Here is an 18687-nt window from a genome sequence, read left to right as displayed (position 1 = left end):
AGAAGCAGAGTGTAGCAGAATATTTACTAAGCCATTACAAGGAGTGAAATACAAGTACCCCTACCACATGAGCAAACCTTGAAACTCCTATGCTGAATAAAACAAGCTGGTGACAGAAGACCATGCGATATATCATTCCATTTGTACAAACCAGCAAATCCATAGAGACAGAAGAGTAGATCAGTGGTTGGCTGGGTTTGGGAGGTAGAGGGTTTGCCTATGGGATGACAGAAATGTTTTCTGGATAATGGTGATGATTGTGTGACCTTGTGAGCATACAAAAACCCATTGAAGTGTATACTTCAAAATTATTAAAATGGTGACTTTTACCTCAGTTAGGAAGTATAAGGCAAAATCTGTGAAATTTTAAAAGCTTGGTCACTGTGGTCAGCTCTGCATATTCTGTCTGCATAATAAATATGCCCTGTCCAGGGTCCCACCTGGAGGGTGGGCAGAGTTTATGCTTATGTGTGATTCTGTCCATGCACAAGGTCATGCTGTAAGGCAAAGAGGAAGTGATTTTGAATGTATGATGAGGGTCCCAGCCATTTGATTTTGGTTAATGAAAGGGGTGATCATCCTGGGTGGACCTGATGGAATGAGATCCCTTAAAAGAAGGACTCGGTCCTCCCTTACGTTAGAGATCTCCCTGGCTTTGAAGAAGTAGCTGACCATGTCTCAAGAAGGCTGCTTGGAGCTGCCGGCTGTCTCGCGAATGTGAGAGCTGCCTTCCGCCAACAGCCAGCAAGGAAACAGGGTCCCTCCTCCTGCAGACGCCAGGAGCTGGATGGAGCTGGTAGCAACTTGAATGAGCTCACAGGCGAGCTTTCCTCATTGAGGCTGCGTGTGTGACTACCGCTGACCACACTGGAACTGCAGCTGATGAGGAAGAGGACACAGGTCGGCACGGCAGAATATTGATGTCTCACAGACACTGTGCGATCACACACATGCGCTGTGATACGCTGCTAAGTGCTTAGTGACTGCCTGCCCGCCCAGCCTGGAAATGAGTGCACGCTCTTCCTCCTTCACATCGCTGTTCTTTATGCTGTACCACAGCGTGCCTTTGAGTTCACATGTGTGTGTGTGTGTGTGTGTGTGTGTGTGTGTGTGTGTGTGTGTGATGTCTGTGTGTCTCCTTCAGTGATCTGCAGATAAAAGTGGGCTGAAAGGGCTAGAAAGTTGAGCTTGCAATGGCTTAAGAAGTTGTTTCATAAAACGGGCACAACTTGAATCGTTCACTAAAGCTTCCTTTTGTCTTCTTCCGGGTATAATGAGAGCTGGGATTGTGATGGCCTGGCAACCTCGATTGTGAAAGGCATCATGCTGGCAGTCATTGGTCCCTTGGGTCAGTCTAGCATCGGGGTCAGGAACTGCCAGAACTTTTTCCTCTGCATCCTTAAAATAGCTTCTGGTAGATACTAAGAACTGTGACAGTAAAGATAATTGAAATAATTATTGCTGAGACTCCAGGAGACCCATTCTGTTCAAGCCCTGGGCTGAGAAAGAGTTGACTTCTGTGTCTCTCAATATGACACTGAGGTCATAGTCTCTGCTGGAAATCTCACTCCCCTGGTGGAGAAGATAAGGTGGCCGGTATCTCTGGAGCTGACCAGAAGAATGGCTTTCACCTGGGAAGTGCATCGCAGACCTTACTGGGAAATTCATTTAGTATTCAGTTGAATAAACAGTAATGCATTACTTGTTATGTTCTAGGTATGTACTCAGCCAAGGTAGCCCCTGCCTTCCACCATCCTTTAGCCCAGAGTATTCTAAAACTTTAGTCGCTTGATTTCTCTGCTCTTACTAGAATTGCTCCATAGACCCTTAGTCCAGAAGGCTGGGTGAGTAACAGCATTAGCAATAATCACAATCATTAACTATATGGTTATTATGCATCCACACTGGTCTAAGCACTGTCATTTGATCCTTATAAAACTGTAAGATAGGACCTACTATTACCTTTATTTTTCAGATCAAGAAATTGGGGCACAGAGAAGTTGGGAGATTTGAAAAATGTCACATGGTTTTAGAAGTGATTAAGGGTTCTATCCCAGTCACTCTCCAAGAGTCTGATGCTTGTCACGTTCATTGCTATAACTCTGGATACCCTAACCATAATATTTCACCACTGCTTTTTGCTAGATGCTAAAGTTATACCAGGGAAGACAGAATAAATAGTCCCTGTCCTAGCTGGCTTTAGAATCAGGTGGGAAAAGATACTGGTTTTCTAGGGCCACTGCAAGGAAATGCCATGGGCAGCTTAAACAACAGAAATTTATTTTCTCATTCTTTGAAGGCTGCTGGTCCTACATCAACATGTTGACAGAGTCGATTCCTTCTGATGCCTCTCTCCTTGGTGGCCTGTCGGTGGCTGACTTTGCCCTGGTTTTGCTGTGATTCTCCCTCTGTATATGTAGTCCTGTCCACTCATCTAATGAGCACAGAGTTGTACTGGGATGGCATCCCTTCTGGTGTGCTCATTTTGCTTAATTTCCCCATGAAACACTAAATATCATTGTATTGTAAGGTACTTTTGGTTAAGCCTTCAACATATGAATTTTTGATAAGAAATAAATCAGTCCATAACAGAGATAGTTGCTAAGAAAGAAAAAGAAAAATTACACACACACACACACACACTCTCTCTCTCTCTCTCTCTCTCTCTCTTTCTCTCTCTCTCTCTCTCTCTCTCTCATCGGTGGTGGTGACCCTATGGCATGTGTGCCCCAGCAGGCTGTCTGTATCACTGAAAGTGCTAACAGATTCACCATCGCTGATTTAGAGGCTCCTTGACTCACATTGCAGTTAGGCACCAGTAGAGCCATGATAAGTTGAAAACATTGTAAGTCAAAAATGCTTTTGTTCCACCTAACTTAATGAGTATCATGGAGCAGCAGATCTTTATACTGTATCAGCCTCGTGGAGACATGACTGACCAGCAACTGTGGTTCCTTGCAGCTACCCAACATCAGAAGGAAATAGGATAACATAGACCTAAAATAACAATGTGAAGTATATTCAAAGCAAAACATGAAAAGACATCATTGGTTGGGGACCATTTCTGTGTCTATGTCTGTGTCTGTGTGTCTCTGTCTCTGTCTCTCTATCTGTCTCTCTGGGGTGCTGGGTTGTTTACCAGTGGGGCTGGATGCTAAGAGATGTGTCATTAGCTGACTTGGGAGCTGTGTGAACCTCCCAGAGCAGTAGTGGCAAATCTGTGGCACAGGTGCTGCAGCAGGCTGTTCATGTCATTGAAAGCTCTTGGGTTGGGCATCGCTGTCATAGAGCGTATTTGCGCAAACTAAGATGGCGGCCTCACGGGGTGACACAGCCATATGGGCCCACCTCTGCATGGCCTGTCATTGACTGAGATGGCACCGTGAAGCACGTGACTGTGTGTACGTGATTTGACCTCATAACCTGCATCAGTTGACTGTGGCTACATTTTTTAAAAACTTGTTTGTATCTGTAACAGTGTTTTTCTTATTTCCATCCTCTGACACAGTCATACTCTCAATTTTCAAGTTTGTACCGTCTGGAACATCTCGCCAGCTGGCACTTTTTCTTAATATTCTGAGCTATATGTGCTCCCAGGTGAATTTATTCTGCTTTGGTCTCTACACCATTTATTTTTTTCAAGTAGCACCTAGTTTGACTCACAATGACAGAAAGAAAAAGCATACGAGGGATAGCTAAGCAAAACAAAATTACATAGTTATAAATGTTAGAATTGAGGTTTTATACAAACTCAGATTTTTTAGATAACAACTAAAGAAGGCCAAGATACAGATAAATAGACTAGTGAAAATTATCTGGACCTAATGAAAAGTCAGTATAAATTATCACGACTGTCTGAAGCCAGATAGATTTTTTTGTTTAAGTCTGTGGTAAGGGACCCGGGAGATGTTGCAGCACCTGAGACAGCTTTCACCCATGTCCAGCACAGGGAGCTGGCACCATAGGAGCTGTGATGTCCTGTCCAGCAGCAGCCTCCTTGATAGCACATCCCTTCCCAAAACCCTTCCTGCAGGAACCAAGGTGCACATGTAGACTGCTAAATGTTCAAAGCTGCGCAGCAAAAATGTGCAATGTGGGCCTTGGATTTAGCTCAGTCGTGTAAGCACCTGCCTGGCAAGCGCAGGGTCCTGAGTTCGATCCCCAGTACAACCAAAAAAAGAAAAAAAATGTGAAATGTAAAGAAGGGTTCTGGCTTAGACTGGGGAGTTAGTTACTCATGACCTGCAGTAAATTTTAAACAGAAAAAATAAGCATCAGCCTGCTGAGGAACAGGGAAAGGCAAGGGAAGGGAGGGAAGCATGCACCAACTACAAGGTACAGAGCTCAGCATTTTGTAGCAGCTGAGCAAAGGCCCTGTGGCCAGGACATAGGAATAGGCCAAGTTCCACCGAGCCTCACAACTTCATGAAGGACTTGGAATTGCATCTCAGGAAGTACAGTGGGGCCTGTTAGAGGATCTTTGAATTAATTTTATTTTATTTTAATTAATAAGTAATTATTGTGTGTATTTAGGGAGTTATGATCCATGCATGCATTGTACAAAATGAAATCAAGATAACTAGTTTCCTTGTGTGAGAACATATGGATTCTATTCTAACAGCAGCTTTGAAATTTACGTTATTACTAACTAGTTCCTATGCTGTGTAGTGGGTCACTAAGTCTTGCTCCTCCTGCCTAGCTGGATGTTCATACCCACTAACTAACATCTGCCTTTTTTATTTTAAGCAAGAAGGGAGAGGGGTCTCGTTTACATGTTAAAAGATTGTGTTGACCACTGTGTGTAGAATGAATTAGTTAAATATAGACTCGAACCAAGGACCAGTAGATTGTCCAGTTTTGCAGAAATCCAGGTGAGAACAGGTCATGATTAGCACTGTAGTAGTGGCCCTCACCTGACCCGGGATGGGTCTGTTTACAATTAGTCAAAAACACATGGAAACGGATCCAACGTGGAGGAAGAAGGAGACTCCAAAGTGAGTCCAGGGCCTGTCCTGAGACACACGACGCTGGAGGAACCTACAACCAGGAGGATGAGGCAGAGGGTTGACCTGGAAAGGAGGTCAGTTGTGGGTTGGCATGCTCGAGCAAGATGCCGGCGTGTGGAGCTCCAGGAAGGAGTCTGCACTGAAAACAGAAATTGGAGCCAGCAGAGTGGAGGTGTCAGTACGCTGTAGGAGTGGTGCAGACTCAGCCATCCAGCATTCCGGGGCCTTACATCAGATTCTGTTTTATGTAAAATAAGAGAACCAGAGGTGCAGACTCCGAGGGTCCTCGTTCACTGAGACTCAGGTTAGCCAGTGTACTGAGACACCAGTGTGAGTCTCTTCTGCTGAAACTGCATTCAGATGAGTATCTAAAGAGGCCTGAGAGAGTCAAGAACACGTGCTGTGTAAGAGACCTCAGAACGACATGGAGGAACCCAGCACTGCTTTTGCCAACTTTGAGCCAGCCTACCAGAGTGCCTCAGAAGATGAGTCCAGCCATCTGTGTAAGTTCTCATCCAAACTCTGTCCTCTCCTACCTGTCTAATCATAGGTAAATGGAGCATCCTCACAGACAATAAGCTCTCTCTGCTAAGAAATGCAAACAAAAATAGCTAGCTCACCCAATTGCTGTGAGGATTAAAAGAGATATTTTTTGCAAAGTGATTATTAGCACGGATCTCAATAAGTGCTAGATAATAAGTGGATCTGCCTCTAAGAACATACTCTTCCCAGAGATTATTGTAAGGATGAAACATACATTTAACAAGTCTGTTCCCGTGAATCACGCCCTGGGTTTTGGTTAAAATTCTGCTGTCGTCCCAAGCCAATGAAATGAGAGGAGACAGAGTGGTACATATGGCTTTATCACTTCCAATAAATTGCTCAGATACAGGTCAGTTTCTTTGCCAACCAGCATCACTATCAAAGGGGTACCAGTATCGAAAGACAGCTTTTCATGGCGAACAATTCCCAGGGGCAGCACAGAAGCATCTGTTTGCACCCTATGCATTTGGGCCTTTTCAGTGATTTCATTTGATCAGAACGTGTAGCTAGTTGCAAAGTTCCAAGTCTCAGATGAGTTCTGCCTAAGGACACAAGGCAGACATTTTGCAGGAGACAGGGTCCTCACAGTGTTGCTGTGGATCCAGGAGCATCTCCGTCCTCCCTCCCTCCAAGCCGCTCCATCTGTGCCCTCGCTACTGTTACTCAGGGCACCTCCTGTTTGGGTGTTCTGCTGAGAAATGCCCGTGGTCATTACCCAAATCTTTTTCTACTAAGTATCTCCTACGTGACCGGCACTGTTTTGGTTCAAAATGGAGAAAGCAAAATACTTTTTCCTGTTTTTTTTTTTTTTTAATTCTTCAAATATGATGTAACTGGAGAACAAAACCAGAATATTTATGATTTAACACGCATTTAAGCACTTTCTTTCCCTCTCATTTCCATAATATCTGTCGTACATTTTGAATCTCCTTATGCTTTCTTTTTTTTTTTTTTTTTTTTAATACTTGGGAGAAATATGCTGTGTCATACAGAATTCAGTGCTCTTAGAACATCTGTCCAATAGAACATTTTTGAAATTAAGGGAATGTTTTAGATGTACTCTGTTTAATTCGGTATTCACTGGCTGCTTATAACTATGAAGTACTCGAAATGTGCTTAAAGTGAATGAGGAACTGGGTTTGTTATTTAACTTTAATTAATTTAAATTTAAACAAGAGGCTACCAGCTATTGTACTGAACAGCACAGATCTGCCTCCCTGAAAGAGATGATTGTGGAGTCCAAGAATTCAGGAAAGAAGTAGAAATTCTGCCCGAGCTTAGAAATATGGAGGAACCTGAAGGACACTGAGGTAAAGACAGGAGGAGCCAAGGCTGAGAGGGAGGGAAGTGTGTGGTTTATGAAAGTCACAGAGGGAAAGGAATTCAGAGAAATAGGAAACTGTGAGAAATTATTCAGAAAGGAATTTCTAGCATCTAGACCATCTTTTGGTTCCACAAACTCGCTATGAATGTTTTACCCCCATCAAGCCTCCTGTTACTTGGCAAAGGGGTTGCACAGTCGTGATGTTTCTGTGATTTTATAAACCAGTGATTTCCGTGGAGTTGTACCATACAACATGGAAGCTGTTCCTTGTAATGTTCAATAGCAACTCTATGGGAATTGAAGCGAATTCAAAGAAGCAATTCCTTAGCGGAGGTGGAAGGAATGTGCAGGCCTGTATAGGCATGGAGGGGCTGGAGAGAGATGGGGGGAAGAGGGAAACCCTTTTATAAGAGTTCTAAAAACTAGTAACTTATTTTGGGCTGCTGTAATGGAACACCGTAGATTCGCTGGCTTACCAGCCAACCAGAGTGTTTTCTCACAGTTCTGGAGGGTTAGAATCCGAGAGCAGAGCACCAGCAGAGCTGATTCCCAGGAAGTACTCAATTCCTGGTTTTCAGGCAGCTGACTTCCTGCTTCTATGAAGCCACTCAACCCACTGCGAGTTTTCCACCCTCTTGACCTGTGACCTCCTGAAGCCCAAATACTAATACATTGGTGATTAGGGTTTCAATATGCAGGTTTTTCAGGAACACAGTCATTAATTTCATAGAAAATAATAAAATGAAAACTGTTTAAATATCTAATTTTTTGGCTAAATTATAACAAAATCATGCAATGGGATGTGATATAGCATTGAAATTACATGAAATAATAGAAAATCTTCAGTAGATATTAAGAGAAAACAGTATGACAACATCATACACAGGAAGATCAATGTATTATTTTAAATAGTAATATTTAGAAAAATGGAAGTGTGCATTATTCTAACACAATACTGAGAAAATACAGTAGGATCGTGATAGAATCTCTGCATGAGGCTTTAAGGGTGATTTTTTAGTTTCTTAGTATTCATCTGAACTTTTTAGATTTTCTAAAGCAGCATAATGAATGCATTTTTATAATCTGGAGCATGGTTTCTGTTGTTTTGTTGTCTTATCTGCAGAGGTATATTCAGAAAGGCAAATAGGTGACCGAATTCTTTCTCATCTGCCACTCACCAGCTTTCCAGTCAAAGTCTCATTGTGTACCCATTTCAGCCATGAGCAGGCACCAGAGCACCATCTCCTAGTGCATTAGACATGGGATAAGTCAATAAAACACTCTTCTTTTAAAATATTCCACTGAGAACCCTGAGGCCCTGGAGAATGGCCTGATTCCCTATTGATCTTTTTATTGCCTCAATTATTTCCTCAATCACACTTAGTTAATTTAGATCCCCACCAACCACCTCCCCCACTGTCTGTTCCATTTGGTCTCTGTTAAATATGAATCTTTGGTGGCACTTCCATTACTAAATTGACAGTTGCATAATGCTTTATTGGCATCTGTAAGAATGGAGCATATTTCTTAGGAACCATGGAGATGATAATCATTTTTTTTTCTGAGCCAGCTAAGCATAGCCAGTGTTTTGTGCTCTTGTAATCTTAATCTTAAAAACAGCAATCCATCTGTTTCACTGTTTCATTCTTTCCTAATAGAAGAACATTTCCCCCACTGTCTCACTGATCTACAGTCATCCGAGCCCAATGGACTCTTGTAAACGGAATTAACTCCAGTGATTTGATGACTTTTCATATTAGTTATCGTTTCAATATAGCTACTCACTCTACTAGGCTTGCTTTTCTAACCCCCAGCTGCAACCCAATTACTGGTTCTTGGATGACTGCATCAGCAGCATTACTGCAGTGCTTGCTTGTAGTAGATATTAATAATAATAAGCAGTTTGTAAGTGTTCATGGTGTTAAATGCATATAAGGATTACTGTTGATAAGCCTAATTGTGATCATCGTCTTGCCACTGGCTAAGTTTGGATTCTGGTGGTTGCAACTCACAGAAGCTTCAGTAAAGCAATGAGGCTTGGTCAGATAGTCCCAGACACATACAGGAGGATCTCTGAAATACTCAGGGACAAGACAGCAGCATGAAGAATTAAAACCAAACTGTAAAACCAGCCCGGCTAGTCTGATTTCTCTCGTTTCTGCTTTTCACTCGTGTTTCTTTTTCTTTCTTTAAATATGATTCTGTGCCCCCTACCTCCGGGGCTCACTTTACAGAAAAACAAATGACTTTCCTACTCCTTGCAGGTTTTCATGGCCATCACTAGAACCTTAGCACTCACAAGTACTCCCTTAACCTCTCAACTTCCTGTTCCCAATTGTGTTTTGCTCTCCCATCTCAATTGCATATTCCTGGGTGTCTGATTGGTCCATCTTTATCCAATCAGCAGCAGTCAGAGACAGGGCCAGACTGTGTCTCCCTCACCTTCTGGAAACAACCGCTGTACCCTGTGAACAGATACGATACGTTAGAAGGTGCTGACCGTAGTTATGCAGTTGATGCTTTTGTTATAGTTAATAAAGTACAGAGATATGTTTGCTAAATTCACCATCTCTTTTGAATTACTATTTAAAGGAAAATCATATAGTGCCTACACAGGTGGAGCCATGAAAAAAATGCATTTTTAATGTTTATGTCCCCCATGGCAAGAAAGAACAATTTTTGTGTCCCTAAGAGGTTGTCACAGAAATAGGCCAGGGAGAGAATGGGGTGTGATCAAAGGATATGAAGTAACACATCAGAAGTAGGAAGAAAAGAACTAGTAATGACACCAAACAGAAGTAAAATAGTGATGCATTAGGTCTAAAAGGTGGTCAGGTTTCCTGCTGTGAATGTGTCTGTGTAGATTCCACAGTTATTAAGAATCTATGCTGTGTTCCAGACACTGTTCTGTACATATTTTATAATGCTTGAATCCTGGAAATAAAGTCTATTTTGAGGCAGCCAGAATACAACAAGCCTTTGCAAGTGGGTCATACTACATTGGATGCCCAAACAAAGGCATATGTGTATTTACACATCTAGTAGATATTTGTTAGACACTTGCTAAGCTGCAAGGAAACCCTCGACCCTGCAGTTACCAGACAGACCTTTGACTGAATCTCTGTGTTGATTAAGATCTGGAGTGGTATGTACTTAATACACCTCTGGAATACCTCTTTGTGTTCTTTAGTTTGTTTAATTTTCAAAGCATAGAAAATTCAAGTAGGTTCATCTCTGATTCCCATTTTGTAAAGAGACAAGCAAGACTTGGAGAGTCTAGGTCAAGGCCATCGTCAAGGCCACACAGTCAGGGATTGATTGGAGGAGCAAGAGTTTGATCCAAGGTCTGTCTGACCACAGATCCTTAGGTTTTCTTTCTTTCACGTTTGAGCTGTGAGTTGTTCAGTCTGCTGTATTCATTTCCTGGAGCATTATGTGAAGTGCAGCCCCGAGCTCTTCTGCAGGTTAATGGTGACAAAGACCTGAGAATGGTTAAACCACAGTGTGGTTAGTACAGTACTTGTGGCAGTTTGCAAAGAGGCTCCATCCCTTGCAGCTGTGGGGCAGGGAGCGAGTTCTTCCTCCGCTGGGCCTCACTGACCTCCTCAGGACAGAGAAAGGAGCAAACAGACTTGCCTTCTAGGAACTTCTGGGGAGCAAGAGAGATGATACATGTAAAAGTGCCAGGATGGTGGCCAGAACATCACACCCTGTGCTCTGAGGAATATTTTTCACACCAGCTGTACACGCTCTGGAAAATCCCCCACTGTCCCTGGTCTTCCACATGACAACATGACACTGCTGACTCTTCAGATATCTCAGTGAAGAATTGTTCAGGTGTCTAGAATGTTCCTCGACTAGAGATAGCTGAGAACGGATACAGAAAAAGTGTTAAGATGTATTAAAAATTGGCTTTTTTTTTCCTGGTGGCAGTTTGTCATTTTTCAATTTGGCATCATTCCTTGTTCTTCTCTCAAACACGTAGATCTGTATGCAGCTTGATTCAGCGGGGATTTTCTTGGGAGGTGCGCCTCTTCAAGTGTGTGGATAAAATTGCCAGGTTTAATTGAAGGCTGTTTAGTCTTGCTCTATTTACAGTCAAAAGCTGATCATTTGCGCTTTTGGCCTCTGTCCTAGACTCCCACAAACGTAACGGTGCCTCCTGGCCTGTGACGGTCTGTGTTTACTCCCTGGAGTTGGCCGCTGGATTTCAGTGGCCTTCCATGCCAGGACTTCCTTAGGCTGGGAGCCAGCTCCCCCAGGCGCTGTTGCAATCCTCACATCCCCTTTGTCTGTCCAGCCCAGGCCACAGTCTTGAAGGCACAAGAATCTGTGATATGTGCCTTCCCTCATTTGAGCAAAGGAGTACAATTATTTATACTAGAAAGAACTACATTGACTTTCAAAAAATTAAAAAGCATAGTTGTGGCACTTGCCGTGTGCTGAGCACTGTTTTCATTTTATAACTAAGGAAAATAAGGCAGGCCGAGCTTCGGAAACTTGTCACACAGGGTCACCTCACTGACAGAGATGCAAAACGAACTCAGGCAGTTCAAGCCAGTCGGAAGTTCTCCACCGCTTTGCCTCTCCCAGAGGCTACCGTAGCAACCTCCATAATTTAATGGGTGAATTTTCACGTAAAGAGCGCCTGATACACAGTGAGAGTATGGAAGTGCTAGCTGTTATCATTAGTATATTGATTCCATGGTGAAAGCTTAGGCCATGAAAGTAAAGGACTTTCATACAGAGTCCAGGGTTCCCCAAGCTGTTTTCTTTCTTTTTTTTTTTTTTTTTTATTTAAGAGGAAAAAGAGAAAAACACAAAACAAAGCAGTGTAAGGTTACACATAATACAGAACTACAAAAAAAAAACATAACAGTAAGAAATCACCTGTTAATAGATTACATATTATCATCTTGGAAATAGTTGCTCAAATCACAGTATCAAAGAATACAAAGTAGACATTCAAACAGAGAGACTGCAAACAGCTGTGTTCAATGATCCAAAAACATTAATATAGTCAGCTATTTAACATCCCTAAACACACTTTTTCTGTAGAATATCAGTATCCAACAAGATGTAATAAAGACTCTATACTTAAAAATAAAAAATGATCATGATCAAATAGGCTGGAAAATATTGGTTAAAAACATACAAGTCTTAAGCATGGTGGTGCATGCCTGTAACCCCAGCACTCAAGAGGCTTAGGCAGAGGATTGCTTGAGGTTGAGGCCAACCTAGGCTATGTAGCGAGTTCAAGACCAGTCTAAACTGCACAGTAAGACCCTGTCTCAAAATAACAAAAAAAAGTCTTTTATGTTGTACTACTACTGGCATATCTTTAGTAATGTGCTTTTTTTGGTCTCCAAAAGGCGGCCATTGTATCCAGGGTCTGCCCACTTTTCCCCTATACTTTGTACATATAGACAACCATGGGGCCTGAAGTGGTTTTCCTTGAAAGGTCTTTCTTACAAGGTTAGTTCTTGGCTAGTATCCGAAATGGGTTTCAGGAGGATTCCTACCATTTCCTGACCAGAACAGCTCACCGCACCTAAACTGTGTCAAGGGGCACCTGCTTTCTGTGAGAGTTGTGGGCCATGCCAGGCAGTGGAGCTAAAATGGCTGACACGGGGCTCTCAGGACCTAGTGAGCTTCCCATGGACCCTTCACACACATTGTCAAACTCCCTGTTGATGAGTTAAATACATCCTTTGTCACTCCACTTGGAAGCCTGAGCATTGGTTCCACTGAATGCTGCCCTCAGTTCCTTTCTTTTGCTAATTTCGCTTTCTGTCCTTTCCCTGGAATAAATGTTAGCCTGAGTATATGCCAGTCCTTTAAGTCCTTCTCGTGAGCCGCCAGTCCTGGAGGTGTCCTTACCCAGGCACTCCCTTTCATCGCCAGGCCTTGAACTCCTCATGGATCACTGGGCTTCTCCATCATACAACATGGGCCATGATGAGCTGTCCAGCCCCACAGGAACAGGCAGGGATGACCCCACACCGTGACTCTGGGCTTTTCCTGAAAAATGTTGGAGTTCTTCAGGCCTATCTAGGGGATTATCAATACTTTTCTTCCCAGATGGGACACATGGGTGAAACAGACCACAGCAGACTGGTCCAGCCTTATCTTTTAGAATAATTGGGTAGGAAGGATAGGAATGGGGCCAGTGATCACAAGTTACAGCCACCACCTATGTTCTCCCAGTTTTAGATTTAACTGTTTAGCCCAGGTTATATTATTAATGTAAAGTTATATATGCATAATGCTTACCTGAGCGTATTACAATAATCTGCTTTAGTGGTTTTTTAAAAATATATAGCTGATTAGAAAACTCTACCGAAGGAACTCTGGGCCTTTCTGAGGCTCACGCCTGCAGCTGTGACATCCTCCAGCAGCCGTGATTTCTCCCCGAGTTCATTTGGCAGCAGCTGCTTCAAGGGTCTCCTGAGAGCAGGTGGGCTGCTCTGGAGCATGAAAAGCCAAACGGGAAGGGCAATTGGCCCCAGCGTGTGTTCCTCCCAGGCCCTTTCTGGTATTACTCCTCTCCACATTCTTCATGGCTCGCTTGGCCTCCTTGTTTTGTTTTTCTGCAGCTGCCAAAAGTTCTATTTGCATATCCTCTGCCCTGGGTGGAGCACTGTTTCCTGTGATCCGGTCTGCTCCATTTTGTTTGCCTCCATTGTCTGTCTAGACGCTGGCCTTGTTTTCCTTTGACCTTGTTCTCATTGCCTTTGTTGATCTGGTGCTAGATGATAGAGTCTTGCACCAGGAACCACCAGTTATTAGTTGATTAACGGGCTCCTTGCTCGGCTGACTGCGGAATAGATGATTCTCTAAGCAGGTCATCTACCTCACTGTCTGCATATCCCAAGGCTCCTCTGCATCCTTCCTCATGTGTGTGTTTCTTCTATATAATGGCTGTTTTTAACTTCTCCAAGTCCCTGCTCAGGGTCTGGCTGGTCTTTTGTGTAACCCTGGGCCCTTCCTGGACCATGGACCCCCACCAGTATCTCTATCTGCAGTAGGTACCTTACCACATACCATTTTATTTGCTTACACACCCAACACACAGTGATTGAGCTCCTTTAAGAGCCATTCAACACACTAGCAAAGAAGGATGTGTAAGCAAAGCTCCTGCCCCCAGGATCTTACTGTCTGGTTGAGCAGCAAGACATGGTCCCACTATTCTTGATCCCATGCTAGTGCTGGTTTTTCTCACCTCTGAAGTCCTCAAAAGCAGAGAACTCCTCTTAAATTTTTTTGTACTTACAGAATGCTAAATGGTCATAGTAAATAATGGTCAGGAACCCAAGAACAGATCCAGTTTGTATCCTGTCTATGCAGTTTCATACCAGATTAGCATTTATTCTTTCATCTGTAAACTGAGGGGGGTCATGTCTACCTCTGCTGGTGTTCTAATAACTGATCTAGATAATGGTTATGAAACGTCTAACTCTAATCCCGTAAGTAAATGCTAGTCATAGTTCGTGCTGAGCCAACTTATGACATAATAGTTCATGATTTTTTTTTTCCTGGAACTTTGGCCTTAGAGAAACATTGGGAGATTTATCCTGATGGGCTAGATCCCAGCATTGTGCTGTCAAACCTCCCCATTTGGGCCAACCTGAGCAGGATGGGAGGGATTGAAGGAGGGTGCCATTATGAATCAGAAAGGCATCGAAGCATGCAAAGACCTGCCAGGCTTGCTCTGCACAAGGAAGTGGATTTCCACATCCATTTTTGGCAAGAAGGTTTCTGTCCCTCACTTGCTTCATTTGCTGGCAGTTACTAGATATAGAGCAGAGGTGGATAGGAAGGAGAGAATCTCTATATAGCACTCGTGTACTGTGTGCTGGGTGCCGTGTACGGATAGAGCCTCCCTCTTGATGATATCCCTGCCAAGGAGATGTTCTTATTCCTACTTTACCGACTGGAAATCTTAGAGGGTTAAGTGGAACCCATTGTGAACCCTGCGGTAAATCAAATCCTCGAAGGTTCTGGCCCAGTCTGGCCTGATCTGCCTATGTTTCCTCTACTGTAGAGCCTACACCCGCACATCCCAGGAGGCCTGTGGTGCATAAGGAAACTCACAGCAGTCTTGCAACTCTGTTGTCCTTGTACCCCTCTGGGCCAGGACTAGTGTGAGTCCACTGGGGTGTTCACTCTCAAGCTCTTGTATGCACAAACGGTTCACTCAATAATCCCACTCAGTCCCTCCTGCTGACCGGCCTGGCATGCGGCTGTTGGAATTTTGTAGTGAAAACTACACAAAGACCTTGATCACCAAGATGACCAGGACAGGCCCCAGATCAGCTCACAGGCAGTTTGCTATACTTCCTCCAACTGCCCGTTGCTATTTCTGGATGTCTCCTGACCTCATGATTTTTCCCTCCAAATCACAGTGTAGCCAAACAGGCAGGAGGAGTAAGAGACCAACCAGGTCCTCCATTAATCCTAGAAAATAGGTTTCAGCTGGTTCAGTCGGTGGGACGTGGCCAGATAGAGGAGGATGGTGAGGTCAAAGCCTAGTGCTGGAGATTAGCGCCGGGTGAGCAGGTCTGTATCAGACAGGGGCTATGGGGAGGGGTACTTGCTATTGTTGGAACCAAGGGCAACTGTCCTTATCTTACAGATGAGGAAACCGAGGCCCTGAGAGCCATGATGACTTACTCTACTTCTTCACTTAACTAGCTAATGGGAAATGAGGAGTAGAAGCCTTATTTCCTACTCTTATCCCTTTTCTCACATTCAGAAAAATGTGAGAACCATGAACTTTCTCCTCTTCACTCTGCTATTTCCAGTGCCATCACTAAATCATAAAAGGAGGATCTATCCATGCTATTCCCATGCCAAGTTTTACTCTTTCTCAAGGTTATTTTAAAATTAGTCAATTCCTCATTACTGAAATACCAGAGGTAATTAACTTACAAAGAGAAAAGGTTCACTCCCAGTGTAGAGAGTCATGTCCAAGGTGGGGCAGCTCAATGGCTTGGCTTCAGAAGATTGCAGCAGGTAGCAGTGACAAGAATCCATATCAGGTGTGTGGACCCATCACAAGGAAGGATGCAGAGAAAGAGAAGGTGGGCCAGTGGCACACAATCCTTTTGGGAACACCCCCCCCCACTCCGTGATGTATGGAACTCCCCAATGCCCCACCTCCCAGAGGTTCCAGCATCTACAGGAACATCATCCTGGTGACTAAACCTTTAACATATGCACCTTTGGGGAACACTCTTCCAAGTGGCAGCTCTGTCTTTGTACTTGGGTCTTCATAATGTAGTTCATGGACAGCCCACATCAGAATCATCTTCAGCATTCATTCAAAATGGACAGCCCACAGTTCTGAGTCAGATGATTCCAATGCTGCAGTTTAAAATCTACTAATTTGGATTTGAAATTTTTCATATCAGTGATTTCTTACTTAGTTGGCATTCTCTAGATTTTTCTTTTCTTTAGGACATGAAATCAGTACTTCCATGATCATCTTGTATTGCTGATTCTCAGTCAGATTTGATAAGAAATTAAAGTCACTGTGCTTCTCATCAAACTATGATTTGAGCAGGATAGAAATTTGTGAAATCTGAGAAATTCTCGGAAGAGGAAGCATTCAGTTTGCTTTTGTGGGTCATGATAGAGTTATAAAGATTCCTCATTAATTACTGGTGTGTTTTCAATAAAAGGTCTCTTGTCAAGGACGGTGAAACACTCTTTAGATCTTTATTCTTAGGGTAGCAAAATATTTCCAAATACACATCAATGTTTTCCTCCAACTTCTTCAAAAGAATCAGTTTGATACTGAAATCAGAAGATGGATTCTGGTGAGTGTGAGTAGTATTTCTAGGTGTATATCTGACACACACAGGGCTTCAGAAAACTTGCATTCCTTGCCAACATGAAAAATTCAGAAAATTTTAATATTTTAAAAGATAAACTCTTTCCATTACTTTAAAAGTTCAAAATATTTTCACCTTGGGTCTATTATACAGCATGTTTCTGCCCTCTCAAATTCATACATTGAAACACTAACCCCATTGTAATGGCATCCAGAGGATGGAACCACTCTGAGATAGGATTAGTGCCCTAAAAAAGGAACCCCAGAGATCTCTGTTATTTTCTTTCTGCCAGTTACAAAAGAAGTTAGTAGTCAACAGTACTGGAAACTAGCCTTCAGAAGGTGAGAAATTAATTTCTGTTGGGTAAGCCACCCAGTTTATGACATTTTGTTGTAGCAAACAGATTAAAACAGGGCCACAGTACAGCAGTCCAGTAGGTTCTCTGTTTAAAGACATTAAAGATGCTTGTAAATTCTTTGACACCCCACCTATTGAGATGTAGACCTAGGGAGCTCTCCCCTTGAGTCTGGAAAGGCTTAATAACTTCTCTGATCGGTAAAATACAGTAGAGTTGAGGTTCACTCAGGCCCAGAGACTACAACCTAAGAAGCCAGAAGTGTATGATTGCTCTCTGTTGGGACACTCAGACTGCCTGAGCCCACTATGCTTTGAAAAGGCCAAGCTGCAGAAAGTGACCCGAGAGGAAGAGACAGGAAACTCAGAAAGAGAGAAAGTAGAAAGATGAAGGAACACCCTGGTGCCAGACCCAGGAATAAAGATGCCATTTTGGAAATGAATCCTCCATCCCTGTGAGGAGTGGGCACCTGGCTTACAGAAGGGCACCGGCCCTTCACAAGTACATAAGCCACAGAAGTGTGACCAAAATGACATGATTGTTCTATTAAATTTGAAATCAGTATATCAAATAAAAGACACTCATATTAATTTCCTCTGTTTTGAGCCTTGTCTTATGCCAGCCTTATTTAAATTGCTTTACATCTGAGCTCCTAAAATAATTTGAGTTCATAATCTTTATCTAAGCCATGGTCTTGAGATCCTTGATTTATGTCAAGTTTTGGAAATATTAAAATAAAAATATATGGGGCTGAGAGTTTAGCTCAGTCGCATATGTGCCTGCCTGGCAAGCACAAGGTCATGAGCTTGATCCCCAGCACCAAAATAAATAAATAAATATGCTTATATATATGCATGTATAATGTGATCAAAAACTATGGCGAATGTTTTAAATTTATATAGTACAAGCAAAATATTGCCATTAATCCTTCTCAAAGATACTTTCTTCACTTCAAACATACTTACCCCATTGTTCTTGGCACTTTCTAAGCAGCTTGGGAAATCCTGTTTCATGACCATCTTTAGTTATACTGTCATGGCCGCCTTGGTGTCCCAAATTAATTCAAAACATTTACTATCCGTTGTCATTTTGACTTTGAACCAGTGCCACATCTAGTGAATCAGGAGGTTGAGGACACACCATAATGTCCTTACAAGCTTGCCTTTCAGGTGGATGGCACTCAGCAGCAACATTCACTGTAAGAACGCTCATGAAAGAACCCCAGAGCTGCTTCAGAAAGTGTTGGAAAGACGGGATAAGTGTGGTCAAAGTGAGGCTGAGTGTTTAGAGGAGGGTTAATGGTGCCATGTCTTGTACTATAATTAATTTTTTGAAAGTATTTGTGTGTGTAGGAGTACGCGGGTTCTTTATCTGTGGATTCAGCCAAAAGAAAATTGCATCTGTACTAAAAGTGTACAAACTTTTTTCTTTTCAATTTTCCCTAAACAGGGCAATACAACAACAATTTGAATGAATTACGTTGTATTAGGCATTATAAATAATCTAAAGATGATTTAAAATATGTGAGCTGGTGGGTACAGGCTGTATGCAAATATCCCATGATTTTATATAAGGGACTTGGGCATCCTAATTTTGAGATCCATGGTTGATTCTGGAACCAAC

General features: G+C 42.8%; 1 protein-coding gene across 8 annotated transcripts in view; it reads left to right on the top strand.

The window, feature by feature from the left end:
• The window catches only part of Samd12 (sterile alpha motif domain containing 12), a 381899-nt gene that overhangs the window by 227258 nt on the left and 135954 nt on the right, over window positions 1–18687 (top strand). Inside the window, exon 5 of one of the 8 annotated variants that reach the window (XM_063257663.1) lies at window positions 1–18687. This exon is cut by the window's left edge and continues 16335 nt beyond it. The exons of the other annotated variants lie outside the window; for them this stretch is intronic. The gene's annotated coding sequence lies outside the window, so the exon portion shown is untranslated. 8 annotated transcript variants of the gene reach the window in all.

This window comes from Cavia porcellus, unplaced genomic scaffold (genome assembly GCF_034190915.1).
Source record: "Cavia porcellus strain 051 isolate PalLab524CR breed Dunkin Hartley unplaced genomic scaffold, mCavPor4.1 scaffold_10, whole genome shotgun sequence".
Classification (NCBI taxonomy): domain Eukaryota; kingdom Metazoa; phylum Chordata; class Mammalia; order Rodentia; family Caviidae; genus Cavia; species Cavia porcellus.
Note: the sequence above shows the minus strand (reverse complement) of the source record. Positions and strands in the feature narration are given on the sequence as shown.